A 21662-nucleotide genomic window follows, 5' to 3' on the forward strand; every position below is an offset into this window, starting at 1 on the left:
TTTCATAGACACGATATCATCTAAACATAATGTAAAAAAGTGCTTTGAATGAGGCTCAATCAATCCTACTTCAAAATTTACACTATCTTCAACACCCTCACTTTTATTCACCTTCTCAATTTCAGTCTCAAAAGAAAAATGACAATCGAATGGTTGCGATCCATATGGTGGTGGTGGCATCTCCATAACAATTTAAATAATTTCAGTTTTCGAGTACTCAAACTTTCTCGAATTGTCAGCAACTTTGTCTTCAATAGGTTGGAAAGTCAACCCTGCATCTACCTCCTTAGTTATCTTTAAAGGTTCTTCATTGAGCTCCGTAGCATTCCTCAAAGTGATTTCAATTATTTGTGCACTGTCACTTGACAAATAATCTTGAAGTCTGGTATTATATACCTTTTGGACTTGCCCTACCTGTATCACCAAGCTCTTCATGACAATGTTTTGATGCTCTAAAATGGCCACATTACTCTTCATATCTACTGACAACTATGCTTGATTAGCTAGAATTTGTTTCAATATTTCTTCCATATTACTTATTTGAATTAGGGCCTGGTAATTATGAACCTGTGGCTATTGAAACTATTGCTGCTGATTGTCAGCATTCACATAGTATTGCCTTTGATCATAGTCCACAAACATTACTGAATCAGGGTTAACTGAACACATATCTTCAGAATAACCACTATTGCCACAAACCATACATCATATAGAATCGTCATCACTCGAACACCATCTATCCTAGGCTACCATGTCAAGAAGTGTGATAAAAGAGAAATAAAAGAAAATAAAAAGATACTAAAAAAATAAAAACTATTTACAACTCAAAATAAAAAAATTAAAAATAAGATAGTTGCCAAGTTACAAGTCCCCAGCAAAGACGCCAAAAACTTGACAGCGCCCAAGCGCACACACAAATGTACGTGGTCTTATCAAGTAGTAAAGTGGCTTCAAGGAAGCCCAAGTATCGATCTCTCAGGGATTGCGTTCACCGACTATCTAATTTTAATTTAACCAATTGAGGAGAGTAGCAAATAGAATTTTAGAATTATAAATTAAAAATAAAATAAACAATGCGTAAAATATAAATCTTGGGACAATCAATAGGAGAAAAGCTCAGGGTTAAAGAACTTCGAACAATCATACTATGTTATTGAATTTCCTTCGTTAATTTGCTTCTCTTGGTCGTTGATTCGTAGGGTTAATTGCATGATCATGGGTTCCCAACCTATAATTTTGTACCTGATATGGATATTACAACTACATCGTTGAGCGGGGATGTAATAATTCAATTAAGTCAATTAAAGCGACCATCCTACGTATAAATCAAGTAAGGCATCTAAGTACATTCCTGTCCTATACACTAAGTTTAATTCATTATTTTATACAAGAATAAAAATCCAAACTTTGTTTATTCCCATGTTCTATCTCCCGATTCCCTCTCCCGAGATCAAAAGTTCGACTATATGTGTATTTTATGGGTGATTAATCCATAAAATAATAAAAATAAGAATAAACAAATAACCAAATATGATAAGCAAAATTAAACAAATTTAATCCAAAATAATAGTAATTATGTTTTTGACTTTAACCTCGGAAGGAGGGTTTTTAGTCGATAATATTCATAATCACGGTTATGATATAAAAAATTAAAAGCTAAATAAAAAAATTAAAAACCTAATAAACCGTGTCGCAGCTTCCGTTAATTTTGTCAAAAATAGTGTCCACTGAATTAATTCTCTCGTGTCCAAGTTTTTTTTTCTTTCACCAAAAATTGTCCAGGTGTCTTCCACTAAATTTGTGTATTTATAGTATTAAAATCCTACTTAAAGTGGGGTATGAGAAGCTGCATGTGGTCCCATAATTAATTCCACAAAAGATTCCCCCTTTAAGTCACCTTAAACCGCGTGCAGTGCAATTTGACTCAAAATTGAACAAGGCCCGTGTCGGCAGATTTTGCATTTGGACATCGCGACGCGATGCGTTGATGACCTAGCAGCACTGGGAACGTTGACGCAACGCGTCGACTTCGCGTCGATTCACTAGAATTTGTTTTAAAAATTTTGGTTAAGTATAGAACTTCCTATCCTTTTCCTATGCCTTTCGTAGTGTATTTCCAAGAAATTTACGACCTTTAAATTATCAACATATTACCATATTTAGTTCACGAAGCCTCCTACAATATCGCACACCACATATTAAAGATCAAAACAACACAATATTCTCAATCGAAGAATCAAAACAAGAGCTAAGATAAGGCAAATTCATAATGATCTTCCACTTATTATTCCGACTCTTGATTCAATCAAATTGTACTTTGCACATTACAAACAAGTTATTCGACTCATAATTACACCATTAAAATATTTGAAACAAATTAAATACATTAGAATCCACCGAGACCAACTAGACACACACCTAACTCAAGCAAGTAAAACTAATTTTTTGGTTTGAACTCTAAATGACTCAATTAAATACAAACTTGTTTGAAAAATAATTTGGATATTGTAAATACACACTTGGACACTTAAATTCTTATTTTTATCAATATAAACATAGTAAGCACACAAATTGCCCTCAAAACAAGGCGAAATAAGCTAGAATAATGATACAAAAGTGTATAAAACTACCTCAGATCAGTTATGATCGGTAAACCTATGTTGAACAAGTATCAAGTGAATACAGGCATGTGCCCACCCCTTCCTTTAAGGCTATAAAAAACACCTATGAACTTGATTAATATCTAAGAAGAAGTTAGTTAGGAAGCAGAGACATCAAGTGAATAAATACAATCATGTAGAATCGGGTAAACAAATAATATTTACAGTTTATCAGCTTCTTTATTTAGCATCGACAATCTATAAATCTTCAGATATATTCTTATCTTTTAGTGCAGGTGCGCTCTTGAGTACCCTAAAAGATCAATATATTCCTTACAATAAGGGCCTTCCAATTGCTCTGCCAACTCTCGCTGCTATACAAAAAAAGGTACCTGAACTCAGATTGATACCAAAACCACTCCTAATATGACACCCTGAACCACTAAGACTATCTAATCTATCTTTTTTTAACTTTCTCTTATCCTTATGATAATCCTACTCTAATTAAAAGTGTTATCCCATGTATACATTTAGTCTCAAAAATTTAGATAATATTTTACTATTTCTCGAATGTAACAATTGTCTTCTTATAGTTAATTAACTCATATTATGTCATTATTAACTCTGGGCACTTCGAGAAATTTTAGCTTATGACTAATCCCACACTATTATTGACTCTATTCTTTGGTCACACTGTAATCTCCTTTAACCCCACCTCCAATCACAATAGGGAAATGACTCTAAACATATATTCCTATAGAATAATTGAAACACCTATTCCAGATCTTATTAACCAAAACGGGCTCACATAGGTCATTGTCTAGTCAGGGTAATTGAATACATGTATTCTATATAAATCATCCATGTACACTACTAGAATGATATTTGATAAATCATATAGACCTCATCAGCCAATTAAGGGTGTCTCCACTTAATAATAGTAACAATCCAAGCTACTTCCACTACTTCAACTTATAACAAGTAATTCCGACTCTTTCATGCTAACATACAAAACCCTAAAGGTTCTAAGCATAACATCAAAGAGGTGGTAACAACTCTTTTAATCGTTTTATCATACAAATAATCACCCCTTATGTCCTACTTAGGAATAGAAGAGAGTAAGATGAATGCAACTATAACTATAAAAGGTAAATGAATATTTACATGCCTTTCTTTTATAAATAATGGTAGATTTGAAAGATCATACTTACTAAGCTATCTTAAGCTCAAATTTGAGTTTTCGTATAGTTGGTGGTTATTAATTAAAAACCTCCTTAGTTGGCAATACTAATATTTGACCTTTTGGTCAGAGCTAAGGTTGTATAAAATAGATTGAATTTGTATGACCTTTAAGCAAAGTGTTGATCAGGAGTAACTTCTTATAACTTAGCTTTATTGCATGGTCTAGATCATAAAGGGAGGGTATAATTCCTAATGCCAAAGCAGCTCCTCCATTATAAATGTGATGCAGAACATATTCATAAGTGAAGTTATACTAGACAGGGCTTCGTAGACTCCTTGGGATAACTTAACCTCGCTCTGATACCCCTTTTGTCACATCCTAAAATCTAGACAGAACGGACAAGAACCGTATAACCATGTTCTATAAAATTGGCATATATATTTTAAGTAGAAGAGTTACTATCCCAAAAATTTATGAGGGACTACGTAAATGCATAATTCTAACTCATTGAACCCAACTGCTATTGAAAACTAAACTATAACCACATGAGATAACTTAATACAATCTACAAAGCCTCTAATAGAATTTGTATCCCTACAAAGGAATATGGTCAAGACAATGCCCCTAATATACCCAAAATATAAATACAAATATAACTAAAGAGTACTGGACATCTATTACGTCTAGATGAGAGAAAAACTCACCAACAACTTTACAAAACATGGGATGAGTGCCTAGTATGGAAGTTTGTTTATCAGCATATATAATCTTATGTTTATAGAAATATGGTGTCCCAAATGAAGGGATGTTAGTGCATATAACACATGTACTGGTTTGTAAAGTAGATAGAATAACAAGTAATAAGTATGGATGCTTATATGGGTCAAATATAAAGATGAAGGACTTATGATCACGTGAATAACTGATATACAATGTGAAACGATGGCTGATACACAAGTTTAACTGACCTATCATAATTCAAGTATTAAGGATAAGCAATTGTGGATCATATTTTTAGAAACTATAGTAGGAATTCTATAAGACACCTTATTAGTTTATACATGTCCCCTCAAGGTTATTCTTCATTATAAGACAACTAGAAATTTTCCTAGGCGATGTCCTATGCCTATGTCAAATACAAATGATCATAAGATAGGCTGCCGAAGGCATTCTGAGTCAAATGTATGGCAATGTTGCCCCATATATATGTATTCTTTTGTTATTGAACTACAGTTTGTTGCATGGTACGACCCTCCTTAGGGGCTCATTATGACGATTTGCCCCCAGACCATATGTTCTATAAATTAGCTCGATTCAGGGAAAAGGGTGCATGACATTCCAGCTGACTCCAAATGCAAATGATGCCACAAGGGAGGTTACGCCACAGTTTTTGGGCTCACTATAATTGTTTGGTCATAATTTTGCGCATAGAATTATGTCGCACGTGTGCCAGGTAAAACCTAATACCCTCCCTTGATAATCATAAACTTTAAGGATATACTGCCTTATATAGCTATACAAGTAAATTATAATGATGATTATTTGGCTCTTTAGGTAGTACTTTTCATGTACAACTAACTTCTTTAATGTGATCTGTATATTTAAATGTAAGTCCTTTAATTATATCAATTTATAATTTGTCACTATGTGGTCAAGTTTACTAGTGTGACTATGTTATGGTATTCTAATTTATCGTATGTGACACATATATACCATAGGACTTCTAGGAATTTTTAATAAATATGAATACCATCATTCATAACTCTATTGATGCTTGGCTTGATGACAAAAACATGAATATTGTGACTTCATAAATTAGAGACTAGAAGGGTGATGACAAGTAATTTCAAATGGAATGAACATGTAGAAATTGGGGGCATATAAGACTGTGGTAAACAAATAGAAAGTGAAGGCTCTATTCACATATTGAAGTAGGAAATGTTGACCCTTTTAGGAGAAACAAGTGACAATAGATTGTGCCTTAATAAAGGGAGGTTTTAGCTTTACATACTTCTAGTTTTGCCTTAATATCCGAGCATGTATCTTTTTTGCACTTTAAGCCAAAATCAATATTTTGTAGTCAATATTAATGATTTCCTTACTCAAAAACTGCTGCAAATCTCATCACAAAATTATAAATGGAAGGAGGAGCTTTCATTAGCAATCTTTTAATAACGAGCGAGAATCCAACCCGAACTATAAAAGGATCTTACCCTAGGCCTTGCCTTGTAACACGTACGAATGAGAATTCCTTACTTTAAGGCATAAAATCTATACAAATGTCAAGTACAACAGCTATTACAACCAATTTAACAATATGCCCAGGTCACACAGATAATAGATCGCATACTAGGGAAGCGACAAGCTCGCAAAACCCTTTAATTGATATGCTTCTCCACAAAAATTACATTTAACTCTTGCTATAATATGGTGGAGAATCAACATTAATACTATGTGACAAGTGAAGGATCACCATGCTTAATCTTAAACTTAACTTACCTTGGCTAACACTAAAGTTGATCTCGTCCAATTGTTCCTTGTCTAGCATCCAATCCACACTAATTCTTTGTTTGATTTTGAACCATTAGAATAATAGAAGGGTTTTGTATCTTGTATAATAGATAAAGAGTAACCAAATTTACTTGGTCTTGGGAATTCTTGGGATTCAAGTAAAGCTAATAGGAATCACTACACTGCTGCGACATCAAATCAAGCATTGGATATGAGGTAACTCACGGGCTGTTGGTGAAATCTGAGTAACCAACATAGCCACGTTATGTCGTGACGTTAAACTAAGTGTTGGGTGGAATGCAACCCACTATTTTAGTGTTCATATGTTTTTCTTTTCTGTTGGTGTATAGTATGAGGAACAACCGAGAACATGATAAAACATTGTTAAATTCAAAAAATTCTAGTTAAAGGGAATTATTGACCCACCCATGGAGGTTATCAGCCCCACTTCGGCTAGGTAAATTGTGAAATAAATGTAAGAAAGATATTTTTAGGATTTTAAGGCCTCTAAATCTTTTACTTACCATCCTACTTATGGGGTCGTAGATACCACTTACGACCGCATAAGTGGTGACATAAGTGTTAGAAAATAAAGTTCAAAGTGTTGGAAATTTTTCAAAATTTTGGATCACCTACCTCTTGCCAGCTACGGACTGTAGGTGCCACCTATCGGGCATAATTGGCATTGTAGGTGCCCAAAAATTTTGACCAAGTCTTTTTAAAAATCTGGGCCAGCCCACAAGGACCCAACCCAAAACTGACCCACTAGGGTTATTTAAATGACCTAACCCAATTCTGCAGCCCTATTAAACTCAAAATTTCTTAATCCCTCTCAAATTCAAACCTTACAAGTTCTCCTAAACTTTATATAAGGCAAGGACTCTACTTTTTATCGGTACCAACACATACAAATCCATGTATTACACATTCAAACTAGGGTTCTTCTTCAACTTGTAAATTTTCACTTCCATCTATTGAAATAAAAGGTAAAATTCTTTTCTCCTCAAAGTATTATCTTGTTCTAAACCAAATTAATGCCTGTTGGTATGCGTATTTTCTTGCAAATTCTGTAAAAATTAAATAACTTATATATAAGAGCCTAGAATAGTCAAAAAGTTGATTTGGTACATTGTTCTTGAATTAAAACTCTATGATCATGCCCAAATGGAAGTAAAAGTTTAAAAAGTTGACAAACCTAAAAGTTTGTGTGCTTTACCTATTTTTTAAAAGTTCATACAAGTTTTATGTGCAATATTGGACTGGAATGGGCTAAAGTTTACTATATAGGGATGTAATATTTTGGAAATATTAAAAGTTTAACAATTTTGATTTTTCTTCAAATTTTGTAATCCTTTACTATCATTGAGGCACTAACACTTGATTTTTCAGGGACTATGGCACTAAAGGTTTCGACAAAAAGGGTAGGAAGATCAAGATATTGGGACGAATCCCTTGAGCATAGTGGCTTAGAGGAGGAGTACCTAATCATCCCAAATATACCAGCAACCCTATGGACTAGAAGCCAGAAATAGGATGTAGTTGAGGCCATTATTACAACCACCCTTGGCATTTAGCTACCAGAATGAACACAGTAAGGCTCTCGTACAACATCTGTATAGGTCAAAGCCCAAATAGTTGCAGCAAGACTAACTCCAAGGCCAAGGATAAAGCTGGTCAGGACTTCACCCCCATACTCTCCCTAGTCTGAGGATGAAGAGAAGGCCTTTGAAGAGAAGGGTGAGTTTGATACAGCAGAGAAGAAGACCATACAGGACCCTCAGTCTGAGGTAGGATTAGATAATTAGTCAACATCAATAGTACCCTAGTCTAAGGATACAACTCAGGCCTCACATCATGTGTTCTTATTTCCTACATAATCTATAAAGCTTCCTATGAAGGATAATCGTCATCCCAGTTCACCATAGAATAACCCATATTTGGAGTCTACACATACCTTGATGGTGCCTATTTTTTAGTTAAACCCAAGGTAGTTTGTAATAGACATACAGGTACTTTATGAGAAAGATAGATTCATTACATAGGCTAGTCAACCTACTAGGTCTATTTAGGATGAGTGGAGGATTGAGTTATTGGGGATAGCAGGGGAACCAAACCTTTGGACTACCTTTTATCGATACCATCTGAGGTGGATAACTATACCCAGGGTTCTTATAGTCAGGCTTTGATTTGCGAGTTTTATGTGTCCTATGCCACCATAGTTGCATTGATCACACTTAGAAGTGGCAGAGGTGCAACAAAGCCCTAGCTAAAGTCTAGTTTTGTGAGAAGGGTTTAGGTTGATCTTTAAGTAGTGGCCTTTCATCCCAATCTCCCCGGCATCCATTGTTGAGTGTGACCAGAGATCGAGGTTTGCATAAGACAAAAAGGCAATAAAGGATAAATATAATAGGAGATGAAGGCTAGATTATGTAAGATGGATCTCTAACTTGATTTCTAACTTGGGAGATGACTCCTCTTGGATTAAGTGAAGGTAGAGATCAAGAAGGCAGCTCTAAATTTTACTGCTGACTTCTGGTGGACTGTGGTTTATTTTCAATTATGTTCTTCTATTACAGATAATCTGTTGACATAGGACCGAGATACATTAATCATTATCTTGATAGCAGGATATGAGGTTGACATTTTAAAAGTTATCAGGTATGAGTTACATGATAGAGCATTTAGGGATTTAATAACTATGTCCTTTCCTAATATTATTTATTATTTGTGTGATAAGGGGGGAGTTCCTAAGATCTTGTATATTTATAGGAGATTAAAGGTGATGAGCATTGGAAAAATGAGTATGATCAAGGATTTAGCAAACCCAATCCTTGCCCAAAGAGTTCATGCATCTCCAACAATGATTCCAACCCAGTTTGAAGGGCCCTCATTCCAGCTGACCATGTTGATAGGACAAATATGGATATTGATAATACAGGAGTTCATGCTAAGTTTAATATGGGTGAGCATAGAGATGCACCCAAGATGAGTACTCAGGGAGAAGGGGCCTCATCTACTACTTCTTCAGCCTCGGCTTCCATTTCTAAGCTGGTTAGGGCATCTCATGTGCCCCCTCATCTTTCTACTATAAATATATCCATAGGGTTGATAGTGGTACCATGAGATTTTTTACAGTGCTTAGTGGTATGCCAGAATGTTACTGATACCCGACTTGAGAATGCACAAAAAAAACTTGCATCACTGTATAGAAAGATCTGCCCTTGGTTTTGGAAGTTACTTGAGACTATATAGACTAGGATATGGGCTACACTCTGATTTGAGATATTGGAGTTCACTGTTAAGTTGCATCCCTATATTAATGCTTCTGAGAGTTGGGTGTCAACTCGATTCAGTGGTGTAGAGGCTCTTAACTTAGGTGAGATTTAAGAGGAGGTGACCATACTGTGAGTAGAGGTATGCTCTCTTACTAAGAGCTAAATTCCATCCATTCCTCTAGTTTCTTAGCCTATGGCTTTATGTGTCCCTAGATGTTTTGATTTATTTATGGAAAATAAGAAGACGGTCCCAGTTGTGTAGACCAAGAGAGCTAAGATAGAGGACCTATAGGACCCCTGTATTCTATTTGAATAGGCCATAAAATAGTCCATATATGATTCTAGGAAATCTATAGCAGGTGATGTGGTGCGACAAGTTGAGATTACGGTGGTTGTATTTTCTAGTCATGTCACACCTTCACCACCACCACTGTCAATCAAGATACCCTCTAATAGAAAAGAGCATGACATGGATGATTTGTGCATCCCAGGTATGTCCTCATTCCCTTTATTTATATTTTTCATGCACTAGGGATAGTACGTAGTCTTTTAATTGGGGTGGGATATACCACTGCCGCTGTGGGTTTTCATTGTGATGAGTCTTTTTTTATTGGTCATAATATGATTGTAGAACTGTCATGTCTAGGGAAATATTATGTCGTGTTATTTTTTATTTCATATTGTGTTGTACTTTTGTGTAACTAGGAGAAAAATGTGTATCTAAGGCAGTTGTTGTACTTTGTTTCGATTTTTAAGAAAAATGATACGCCTCCAAGAAAGTTGTTTTGGAACTGTATGATGTGTATATATGTGTAAACTTGTTTTGGCCCTATTCCTCCTTGTACATTATACATATCAACTCAGGTAAATCACCTAAGTTGAGGGTGGCTTTCATTGGGGTAATTAATGTGAACTGGTATGAACAAGGGTAAATAAGAGAAAAAGAAAGTAGGGCTTGGTGTAGTAAAAAAAGTATACAAAATAAAAAAAGAAAAAAGAAAAGAATGATTGAAAAATAAAATGAATGAATAAAAGAAACCACACCCAACCTGAATGTGTAATAAAAGAATAAAAAGGGAGATATAAGGGTGGAATAAATGAGAGTTAGTTTATAAGTCGACTCCATAAGTAAGTGTAGTGCCAAGGAGGCTAAGTCATTAAATTTCCATATGTACCATACCAACCTCCAAGCCCACATGACAAGACAAATAAAGTCCTATAGTGATCCTAACACGAAAGCCTGAAAGCTAAGGTAAAGAAAATAAGGGCAAGCCTATAGTATATTTTGCACATTTTTGGAACTTCTTTGTGAGTGTGAGCGTCTCGTAATCATCCCTGCATTAACATACATGATTCCATTGAGTGAGTGGGACCTTTTTGTAGTGAGGGTACATAGGTTGTGTTGCTAGCTGCTTATTTGTTTGGTTAGTATAACTTGTATATATGTTGGTTGTTTGTCGCTAATGTAATGCCATATCTTGTTTTCTTTATGTCATATTGTTGTGTTTCATTGATATAGATAGTTGGTTTTAAAGTGTTAAGATTGGAGGGGGCAATGTTTTTTAGCTTAAAGTTGATGATTGACTGCCCTACATGTCTTAGGATTGTCTTCGCTAAGCTTTGTTATCTTGTTTAGTTGTGTTATGTTGCTGGGGGACATGTAATTGTTCTAAGTTGAGGATGTTTTTGTGCTATGATTTTATAGAACTTTGTATGCTTAAAACTACGAAAATAAGCAATTACTTAGGTTGTTTTGATAGATATGAATTGTTTTGTATTGTGTTTTGTGGGAAACTAGGTTCTTGGAGTTAAACTGGAGAAAAGAAGTGAAAATTGAAGTTTCGGATGACCTACATAGGCACCTATGACCCATAGGTACTACCTATGTGGCGTAGGTGCCAAAACAAAAGTTAGAGGATTGGGATACAGGGATTCAAAATCTCAAAATTTGAGCCCTACTACCTATGATTGGAACCTACGGCCCGTAGCTGCCACCTACGGTCTGTAGGTGCCAGTGCAAAGTCTAGAAGGTTTGAAGTATCAGAGATCCTGCCAATGCTTTTAAGTCTAGAACCTATGTGGGGCCACCTACAGCCCGTAAGTGGCTCTTTAGGTGACCACCAACTCTAGTTTTCCTCTTTTATTTTGGATTGGTTTCCTAGGGTTTCTATGTATTCTATAACTACCCTTTTGATTTTTTTAGTTAGTTTACGCACTCATATCATTCACAAACATATATTTTGACTCTGAGATTTGCTTTTTATCTTTGGGATGTGTTCTTTGATTTTTGTTTGATTTCAATTTAACACTTTGGGTTTCTGTCATAAATTATTGTGAGATTGATTTAATGCTTTCAATTATGAATTCCATTGATTGTTTGACAATGATAAGTGGCTAATTCTCTTAATTAGGGTTGTGGGAACCCTAGAAGATTAACAAAGTAAGAGAAGTGGCCAATCCTTCTAGCTCATTGTTACTGCATGCATTGTGGTTTTCTTAGCTCTTATTGATATCTTAACAATTACAAATGCTAGGATCCCACCTGTATTCACTACAAACCCTAGAGGGAGGTAGAGATTGGGAAAAGAAGGTCACAATAGTAATTTGAAGTTAATTATCGATATAAGCCAACCATCCTAATCTACTTAAGTTAATTATATTCATCTAATATTAGCATTGGTTATGCTCAAGAATAGACTTAGTTATTTTAGCATGATCCACTATACTATGAAATGATGTTTTATACAGTACTATCTAAGTTATAGAAAGCTGACAAAAAACATCTAACACTTTCATGAACTTACGAATCTTCTAAAACTCATTGGTAATACTGGCATAAAAATATCTAAACACAGTAAAAAATCATGTGTCGTACTTTGCAACAGTCATCTAGCCTTACTCTAAGCTATCAAACTCATATCTCATCTGATCACTCAAACTAAAAGGCACAAAACTATCTAAAAAACCCAAAAAAATTAATCCCAAGTCATCTCTGGCGAACAAGAGGTCGGCCACTAATAAGTGACATTCACAAATTCCTGGATGCATCTCTCAACTAATAAGTAGTATAAGCACCATATACAACTCAAGCAAACCAAGGTTATGCAACTTCTCTCGATAATCCAACAAGAACTCATGGACATCCTCGCCTACAACACCACTGAACCTAGGAGACCCAAATGAGTAAACCTCTACAAGCTCGTTTGATCATCAAAAGACATAGTTGTACTCATAATAATAAGAGGCATAGTAAATTTCACTGACTGAGAACCCATCTAAGGAGGCATAATAGAAGAAGGTTAAACTCTTGATCTTAGGAAACCATACTTAGGAACATGTGCAAAAGGAGGAATTGCACTCAAAGTCTGTTGAGTACCATAAGAAGATGTCAGTATAATAAGAGGATCCATATTCAAAATTGGAGGAATATCATAAGAAGATGATGATGCACGAGGTTGTCGCATAACCTTCGTATACTCCTACGGAGCTAAAAAATCCTAACATAGAATCCATTGGAGGTTCTTCAACCCGTATATAGATAATATCCAATACCAATATTCATATCTCCTCTCCAACAAATATATCGATAGAAGGTTAAAAAGATGTTACATTTTCTGTCAGAAAAATCCATTATTCCTAATAAGTCCACGGTGGTACCTATGTTTAATGAATGAATATGATATAAGAATGCTCACAACTAACCAAAATGAGAATATCCACTTTCCAACCAATGTACCAACCATGTGAACAAAAAATCCTCTCAAATCAACCAAATATCCATGATCCAATAAAATCCAGAAACTATCAAGTGAAATATGTAAAAATTTTAATGCCACCACATAAATACCAAAATATAGGTTTTTCCACCAAAAAGCGTATGAACAATCATACATATATCAATATCAGTCCAATAAAATTGTATAAGACCCCACACGATCGCACATAACAAAGAATATCTCAAACCTACCAGATATTATCCACATAGGCCCCTACACGGGCACATGAACCACCTAAACACATTTTCCATGATACAGTCCCATACCCATAGTATGATTTTACATTATGATTAACCACCCAACCCAGTCTAAAGAAAGTTAAGCCATAATCTACCTCAAAAGCCCAAAATTTGTTCAAAAGGCCTTCAACACAGAGTTTTTTGGGCACGAATGAAATCGGAACCAAGTAAAACATTCAAATAGAATCTATGCATCTAAATAAAGCCAACAATACTCATATTACCTAACTTTGACTTAGGGTCAACGGACTACCAAAATGGGTTTTCAAAAAAAGAAGGGTAAATTCAAATGTGTTGTTTAAAAATATACTTCCTATGCTAAAGGAACTCATAAAATAAAACCCAAGTGAAAATCGATTTAAATTGGGATTTAAATTGAAGAAATATAACTTTTAGGCCTTCTAGGGAAAAATCTCCAAATTCCACTTTTAAATTTGCATTTAAACAAGATTTAAATGATAAAGTGGAAGTAAAATAGTTGAAATAGGTGTTTTGGAGCTTACTCAAGCTTAGAAATGGAAGGAATTGCTCAAAATCTCAAAACCCCAAGCTCAAAGTCCAAAAATAGTGATCAAGGAAAAAGTAGTTTATTTAAATGACCTGGGCATTGTATACACAATCACCGAGATGCTTAAGCGACTACCGCTTATGCGACCAAGTGTTGTGTACGTGATACCTTGCCTGTGAGTAGGTGTTGCATGAGTGAATCTATCGTCTCTTATATGATGGTCATGTATATGGTACAGATATCGTGTACGTGATATTTTTCTACACGCCTGGGTCGCTAAAACGACCAAAATATCGGTTAAGCAAGTGCACCAGCTGAGTGGTGCACTAATTGAACACTTGGACAAGTCTTGGCGGACCTTTTAGAATATATCCAAAATATCGAGAACACAAATAAATTATGCTACACTATCAAAAATGATACTTTGGACTCAATGGCAATATCAAAGTTTTAAGAAAATGTCATTTTCACAAAGTTGACCTCCAAAATTCAATTTCATAACTTTTCAAATCAAGGATCGAAAGGAGATATAAAAGCCATTAAACCAAACCAACCACATTACCAACCTAAAATCAATATTTTGGAGTTGTTGGTGTAGTACATTATTCCATCTAATGCATAGATCAATAAATATTGACCGAAGTAAACTATAAGGCTTTTTAATCCATAAAAAATCATAATTTCATATATTTCACACTGAAATTCATTAGGAACTATGCCAAATATCCCCATGCCCCAATAATGCCATAAAGAAACCACAGGGAGGGGTCAAATGGTCAAATCACACAGAAATAATTTTTTCACAAAAATCACCAAAAGTCAAGCAGTTATACAAAAAGAAGGAACTGAACATTAATGGACATGGTAAGAAGCATGATTAGCAGATCAAGTTTATCTATATACTTATGGAATATATCCTTAAAAATTATTGTGTATATTTTAAATAGGATTCCATCCAAGGCAGTCTCCAATACACCTTTTGAATTATTTAAAGGATGAAAATCTAGTTTAAGCCACTTACACGTTTAGGGATGGCCAACTAAAGTGAGGATTTATAGTCCACATTTAAAAAGTTGGATGAATGAACAATAATAGGTTTCTTTATAGGCTATATGATTAACTCTAAAGGATTTAGGATGAATGAACAATAATAGGTTTCTTTATAGGCTATATGATTAGATCTAAAGGATTTAGAATTTACTGTCCTTCTCATTCTCCTAAGAACATTGAGAGTAGAAATGTTGAATTTCTTTAGGAACAGTAAGTGAGAGTGATTCAACTCAAGTTGTGGAACTAAAGGATATAAGGGAACCACTTATGGTACCTTTATATATTGAAAACTTTAATGTAGATCAATTAAATTCTCATAAATTACCTGAATAACAACAATTACAAGAGGCGCACAGAGCTACATGAATAATAGCTTGCTTTACCTGAATCTATTATTGATTAATCACCTGAACAAGTAGAAGTGAGAAAATATTCAAGGGTTCGTGGACCATCAATTTCTAGTGACTATGTTGTATATTTCAAGAGTCTGATTATGATATTGGACTAAACGATAATCCATGTTTTTTTTCACAAGACGAGTTGAGAAAACTCCACACTTTGGTATAATATAATGAAAGAAGAGATAGAATCTCTAGCTATATTCAACTCTCAGTTGCATATTTAGGGGTCCAAAACTTGAAAATTTGGCTAAGTGTTGGGGGCTTAGTTATTTCCAAGACCCATCAACTTTGATTATTTTATTTTTGGTCTTACCAACCTTAGAATATTGATTTTTGAGTTGATTCAAGATCGAGAATATTAAAAGTACATCTTGGGTGAGTTTTGGAATTTTTTGACAAGCGTAAGAGAATATTTGGAAGCCTAAAACAGTGGCAGCACCGGAATTAGCCAACATCGGTGGATCTAGTGAACCCCTCCAGAACACACATCAGAGATTACTCCACACCCTCTATTCTGACCCTTCAGAGCCCGTGCTATTGTAAGACCCCATAAAATTCTCTCATAGAATGAACCTAAGGGTGTGTTAAATGTGGCACGATTCCGGCCCTAAAAGATTGAAAAGTGACTTCCTATAAGCTTTCCGTTGATATAAGATTCTCCCAAATCCGATACCCGGGTAAGAATTTATGGCTAATTTAAGTCTTAGTCATAAAACGGTGTCATTTTAGTACTTGGCGCATCGTGGAGAGGGTCTATCTAACAATTGTCAATTTTTAGTGGAACTCCGCGATAGTGGCACGTTGCGGAGGACCCCAATTTCCAAATAGTGGATTTCCAGTGGCATGGCGTGATTGTGATGCATTGTGCTAAAGTTCCAGGTCCCAACTAGTTGGACAATGCGATGGCTCCGCATCGCGGTGACTACCAATTTTCCATTTGTCAATTACCAGTGAGCCACCGCATAGTGGCACGTTGAGGTGGCCTATAAAATTAGGTTCCCAATTCATTCTTAAACCGTGCAAACACCAAATCAATGGTCATTTACAAGCATTCTATGAAGTCTCTCTCAAGTTTTCTCTCAACAAAAACCCTAAGTATCCAAAACTTCTTTCAAGAATATAAAGAATTCACCATAGATTTTCTTAATTGAGTCAAGATTCAAGGTTCCCAAGTCAAGGGCTTTAAGAACCCTCGTTTAAGAGTACGAATAGAGTCCCAAAAGCTAGAGTTCATCCAAAGCTTATAATTCAAGGTATGTGGGGTTTTTAACAAGGTTGGTCCTTTACCCTTGTGTCCAAAAGCTTATTTAAACTACAATTCTCTGCAATTTATGAGATTTTACATGAAACATAATTAGGATTTTTCACCCATTGTTATTGGTTGCAAGCTTTTGATGTTTCCCTTTAATTGAGAGTCTAATGGCATGATTTTTACATGTTTTCTTGAGAAATTGCAGCTGAGTCTATACCCCATGACTTTAATCCTTGAGAAGTTCATATTTAAAATATTTGAAACATGAAGTATATGAGTATGTTGAGATGTTGAGATAAATTGCTGAAATTTCTAGATTTCTACATGAGTTATGAATCTATATGCTATCTATTATGCTTTTGATGAGTTTAAACTTGAGATTGAACTATAGGTTATTAAGCCCTACTTGACACTTGAGATTTTATGAACTATTGTGCGATAAGAACCCATGATTTGAGTATTCTAAGATTTTTGAGAAATATTTTTGACCTAATGGTCATTGAGTTTAGAAATCCACTCTACACATGAGATTAGTGATTTGATTATTGGGTTTGTGGTGAACCATGAGATTATTTCTAAATTTAGATATTTATGATATGAGCACAGAAAATATAAAGTGAGTTTTATTTAGCACAGAGCGGGTAAGTTACTATAGTTTCTTACCCTAGAACTACGTGCCACCATAGGTTGGGCCTAAGGATGAGTTTATGATTATTATTAGGCCTAAGGCCGAGTTGATATTGGGCTCGAGGCCGAGTTTATTTAGTAATCACTGGACCTAGGTTATACTCCCTGGGAAGAGTATGACGCCTCTTCCCAATGTGAGGTCTCTTTCTTAGGAGGACAAAACGTTGGACTCCTTGTAGCTCACATGGTTTATGTCGGTTAAGAGAACCTCCCTTGACATTTAAACTTTGAGATCAGTTACCTCCCTAAACTAAAGTATTTTCCATTGAGATAAGGTATTTTTCTTTAAAACTAAAATACTTTTCCTTGGTATGAGTATTTTTTCCTAAAGCTTGAAATGAGATATTTTCCTAACGTGAATGAAATGCCTTCAAGTATGTTCTAAAGTTATACAATTTCGAATTCCAAGTATTTGAGTTCAAAAGAGTTATGAGTTTTTGAGCATTGAAGAAGTTTTACTCTCCATGAGACATATGCATGAGTTGAAAGTATTGCTTAAAGTTTTCTTTAGCATTGAGTAATGAGAATAAGAGAAGTGTACAAATTTCAAAACTGAAACTATAATGACTCACGAGATGTCTTACATGTTCCATTTTACATGATTTATGAGCTTCACATTTTATACCTATTCAAGCCATGTGAGTCATTACTTATTACATGTATGATTTGATTAAATAGTATTGATGTTGTTTTATATAACTACATACACCCCCACATACTTAGTACATTCCCAAGTGCTGATCCACATATATATATCTATGTGCTACATTGTCTTATAATGTAGGTTCAGGAGCTCAGTCCCAACTTCATCAGTGATTTCTGAGTACCTCTATCTATATTACATCAGTGGTGAGTCCTCATGGTTTGAGGACCTATGTTCAAACATCCATATTTTGAGAGACTATGTTGTTATTTCCAGTTTATTTTGAGTCAGTTAGGGACCTATCCCAATGGCTCCCTAGTTCATGGATTAGTAGAGGCTTTGTCAGACTAGTTGTCAGATTATGGTGGTATTGAGGTTTCTAGTATTGCTTGGTCGTTGGATCGAGTATTTTCTCCATATGTCTTTTCATATGTTATGACTATGCTAGTGTTTGAATTATTTTATCTTAAAAGTAGTGTTATTAGTAGAAATAGGGTCAAAAGGTTAGCTTGGGGCTACTTGTAGCCTTAAGCATCGTGTGACATCCCGGGAGGTAATTTTGGGTTGTTACAAAATTGGTATCAGAGCCAAATGTTTTCAAGAAGTCCTAGGGAATTTGATAAGCCATGTTGAGTAGAGTCTTGATCATTAGTGTATAGCGTGCCACATCTATAAGAAAGAGGTTACAAGACATTTTAGGAAAAATTGTTTCTTTCTTTCAGATTCTATCGTGCCTATAGTTGTCCCTTTAATCTAATAATTCATGCTCTCTTATTTTAGAAAATGCCTCTTGAAGGAGAGAATGTCTGTAGTAACGATGATAAGCAACCCCTACCTGTTGATCCTTTGAATGAGACTGTGTCTCATGCCGAGTTTTGGGCGGTCTTTCAGGTGTTAGCCCAAGCAGTTATCATCAATGTTCATGCCAATATCTGGGCCATAGTTACTTATCAGCAGGGAGGTGATGTAGCTGTGGCTAGGATCCATGATTTCATATGGATAAATTCGCCAGAGTTTTATGGGTCTAAGGCAGATGAGAACCCATAGTTGTACCTTAAGGAGGTGAGAAAGATCATGTAGGTGATGCATGTTTTTAAGGAAAAAAGTGTTGAGTTGGCATCCTACAGGCTGAAGGACATTGCTTATGACTGGGTTGTATTATGATGGAAAGGTAGAGGTGAAGCTGTTGCTCCTATGACTTGGCAAGTGTTCCAAGATGCATTCTTAGATAAGTTCTTTCCACTTGAGATAAGGGAAGGAAAGATTGAGGAGCTTATGAACTTAAGACAGGGTTCCATAACTGTTACAGAGTATGCTTGACGCTCAATCAGTTGGCCAAGTACTCTCCTAATTTAATTTTTGACACCCGAGCTAGAATGAGCAAATTTGTGTCCGGTGTTTCTGGTTTAGTACTGAAGGAGTGTTGGACTGCGATGCTACATAGGGATATGGATCTGGCTAGGTTGATCTTTTATGTCTAGGTTGCAGAATAGTATTGGTAATAGGCCTCGGTATCTTCTTGTGCTAAGTGTGGTAGGAGTCATCTCAGTGAGTGTTTCGTAGATCTGAGGGGTTGTTTTGGCTATGGCAAGTAAGGCCACAGACTTAGAGATTGTCCTCATGCTAGACAGGGGAACAGAGATACCCGAACTTAGGTACAACTACTAGTGCACCAGTCCCTATACCCCATCCCGCCCCTACTTAGGGCACTTCATCTAAAACTACTGGCGGTTTGTGCCAGAACAGATTCTGTGCCTTAGTATCCCATCAGGAGTAAGAGGCCTCTCCCGATGTTGTTACTGGTATGCTCCATGTCTTTTGTCTTGATGTTTATGTGTTGTTGGACCCCGAGTCAAGTCTCTCTTATGTGACCCCACTTGTAGCTGTAAATTTCAAAATGAATCCTAAAAAAATTCCTGAGCCTTTCCTAGTCTCCATACCCATCGAGGAGTCAGTTGTTGCTAAACAAGTGTATAGAGATTTTCCTGTTACTATTCTTCATAGAGTCATACTTACTGATTTGATATAGTTAGACATGGTGGATTTTGACTTTATTCTGGATATAGATTGGCTTCATTCTTATTATGCGTCTATAGACTGTCTTATGTGAGTCGTCAAGTTTTAGTTTCCTGATGAACCAGCATTTAAGTGGTCTGGGAGTTCGGTATCTCCCAATAGTCATTTTATCTCATATCTCAAAGCCAGAAAGCAAATATCCAATGGTTGCATCTATCACCTAGTTAGAGCCAAAGAAACTAAGTCCGAGGCTCCAACTATTCAGTTAGTTAATATTGTTAATGAGTTTCTAGATGTTTTTTTAGAAGATCTCCCAGGGTTACCTCCTGATAGAGAGATAGAATTTGAGATTGATCTTCTTTTTTATACTCGTCCTATTTCTATTTTGCCATACCGTATGGCACCTGCTAAGCTTAAGGATTTGAAAGAGCAACTCAAAGATCTTTTAGACAAACATTTTATTAGGCCCAGTATTTCTCCTTGGGGCGCACCTATTTTATTCATACGAAAGAAAGACGGTTCTTTGTGTATGTGCATTGACTATCTTCAGCTTAACAAGGTCACAGTCAAAAATAAGTATCCTCTTTCAAGAATTAATGACATGTTTGATCAATTGCAAGGTGCAAGTTATTTCTCCAAGATAGACCTTAGATCCGGATATCATCAACTTAAGGTAAAGGAACGTAATATTCTAAAGACAGCTTTCTAAACTTGCTATGGTCACTTTGAGTTTCTAGTCATGTCCTTCGGGCTAACCAATGCCCTAGCCACCTTCATGGACCTCATGAATCGAGTGTTCAAGAAATATCTCGATATATTTGTCATTGGTTTCATAGATAATATCCTTGTGTACTTTTATAATGAGAATAACCATGTGAATCATCTTAGAATTGTTTTGCAAACCCTCAGAGATCACCAGTTGTTCAGCAAATTTAGTAAGTATGAATTTTGGCTGAGGTTTGCAGCCTTTCTAGGTCATATCATTTTAGCTGAGGGTATTAAAGTTAATCCCCAAAAGATAAAAGCTGTAATAAATTGGCCTGGACCTATCTCTCTATCTGACATTATAAAATTCTAGGGTCTAGCGGGCTACTATCATCATTTTGTTTAGGGTTTCTCTTCTATTGCGTCTCCCATGACTTGGTTCACCCAAAAGAAAGTTAAGTTCCAGTGGTCAAATTCCTGTCAGAAGAGTTTTCAGGAGTTAAAGACTCGACTTACTTTAACCCCTATGTTGACTTTTCCTAATGGTACAGATGATTTTGTGGTGTATTGTGATGCCTCTAGAATTGGTTTGGGTTATGTATTGATGTAAAGAGGTAAGGTTATATCCTATTCCTCTAGGCAGTTAAAGCCGCATTCGAAGAATTACCCAACCCATGACTTGAGTTAGTTGTTGTGGTCTTTGCTTTGAAAATCTAGAGACATTATCTTTATGGTGTCTATATTGATGTGTTTACTGATCATAAGAGCCTGTAGTATGTATTTACTTAGAAGGAGTTGAATCTTAGGCAGAGGAGG

Source organism: Capsicum annuum, chromosome 12 (assembly GCF_002878395.1).
Source record: "Capsicum annuum cultivar UCD-10X-F1 chromosome 12, UCD10Xv1.1, whole genome shotgun sequence".
NCBI classification, from domain to species: domain Eukaryota; kingdom Viridiplantae; phylum Streptophyta; class Magnoliopsida; order Solanales; family Solanaceae; genus Capsicum; species Capsicum annuum.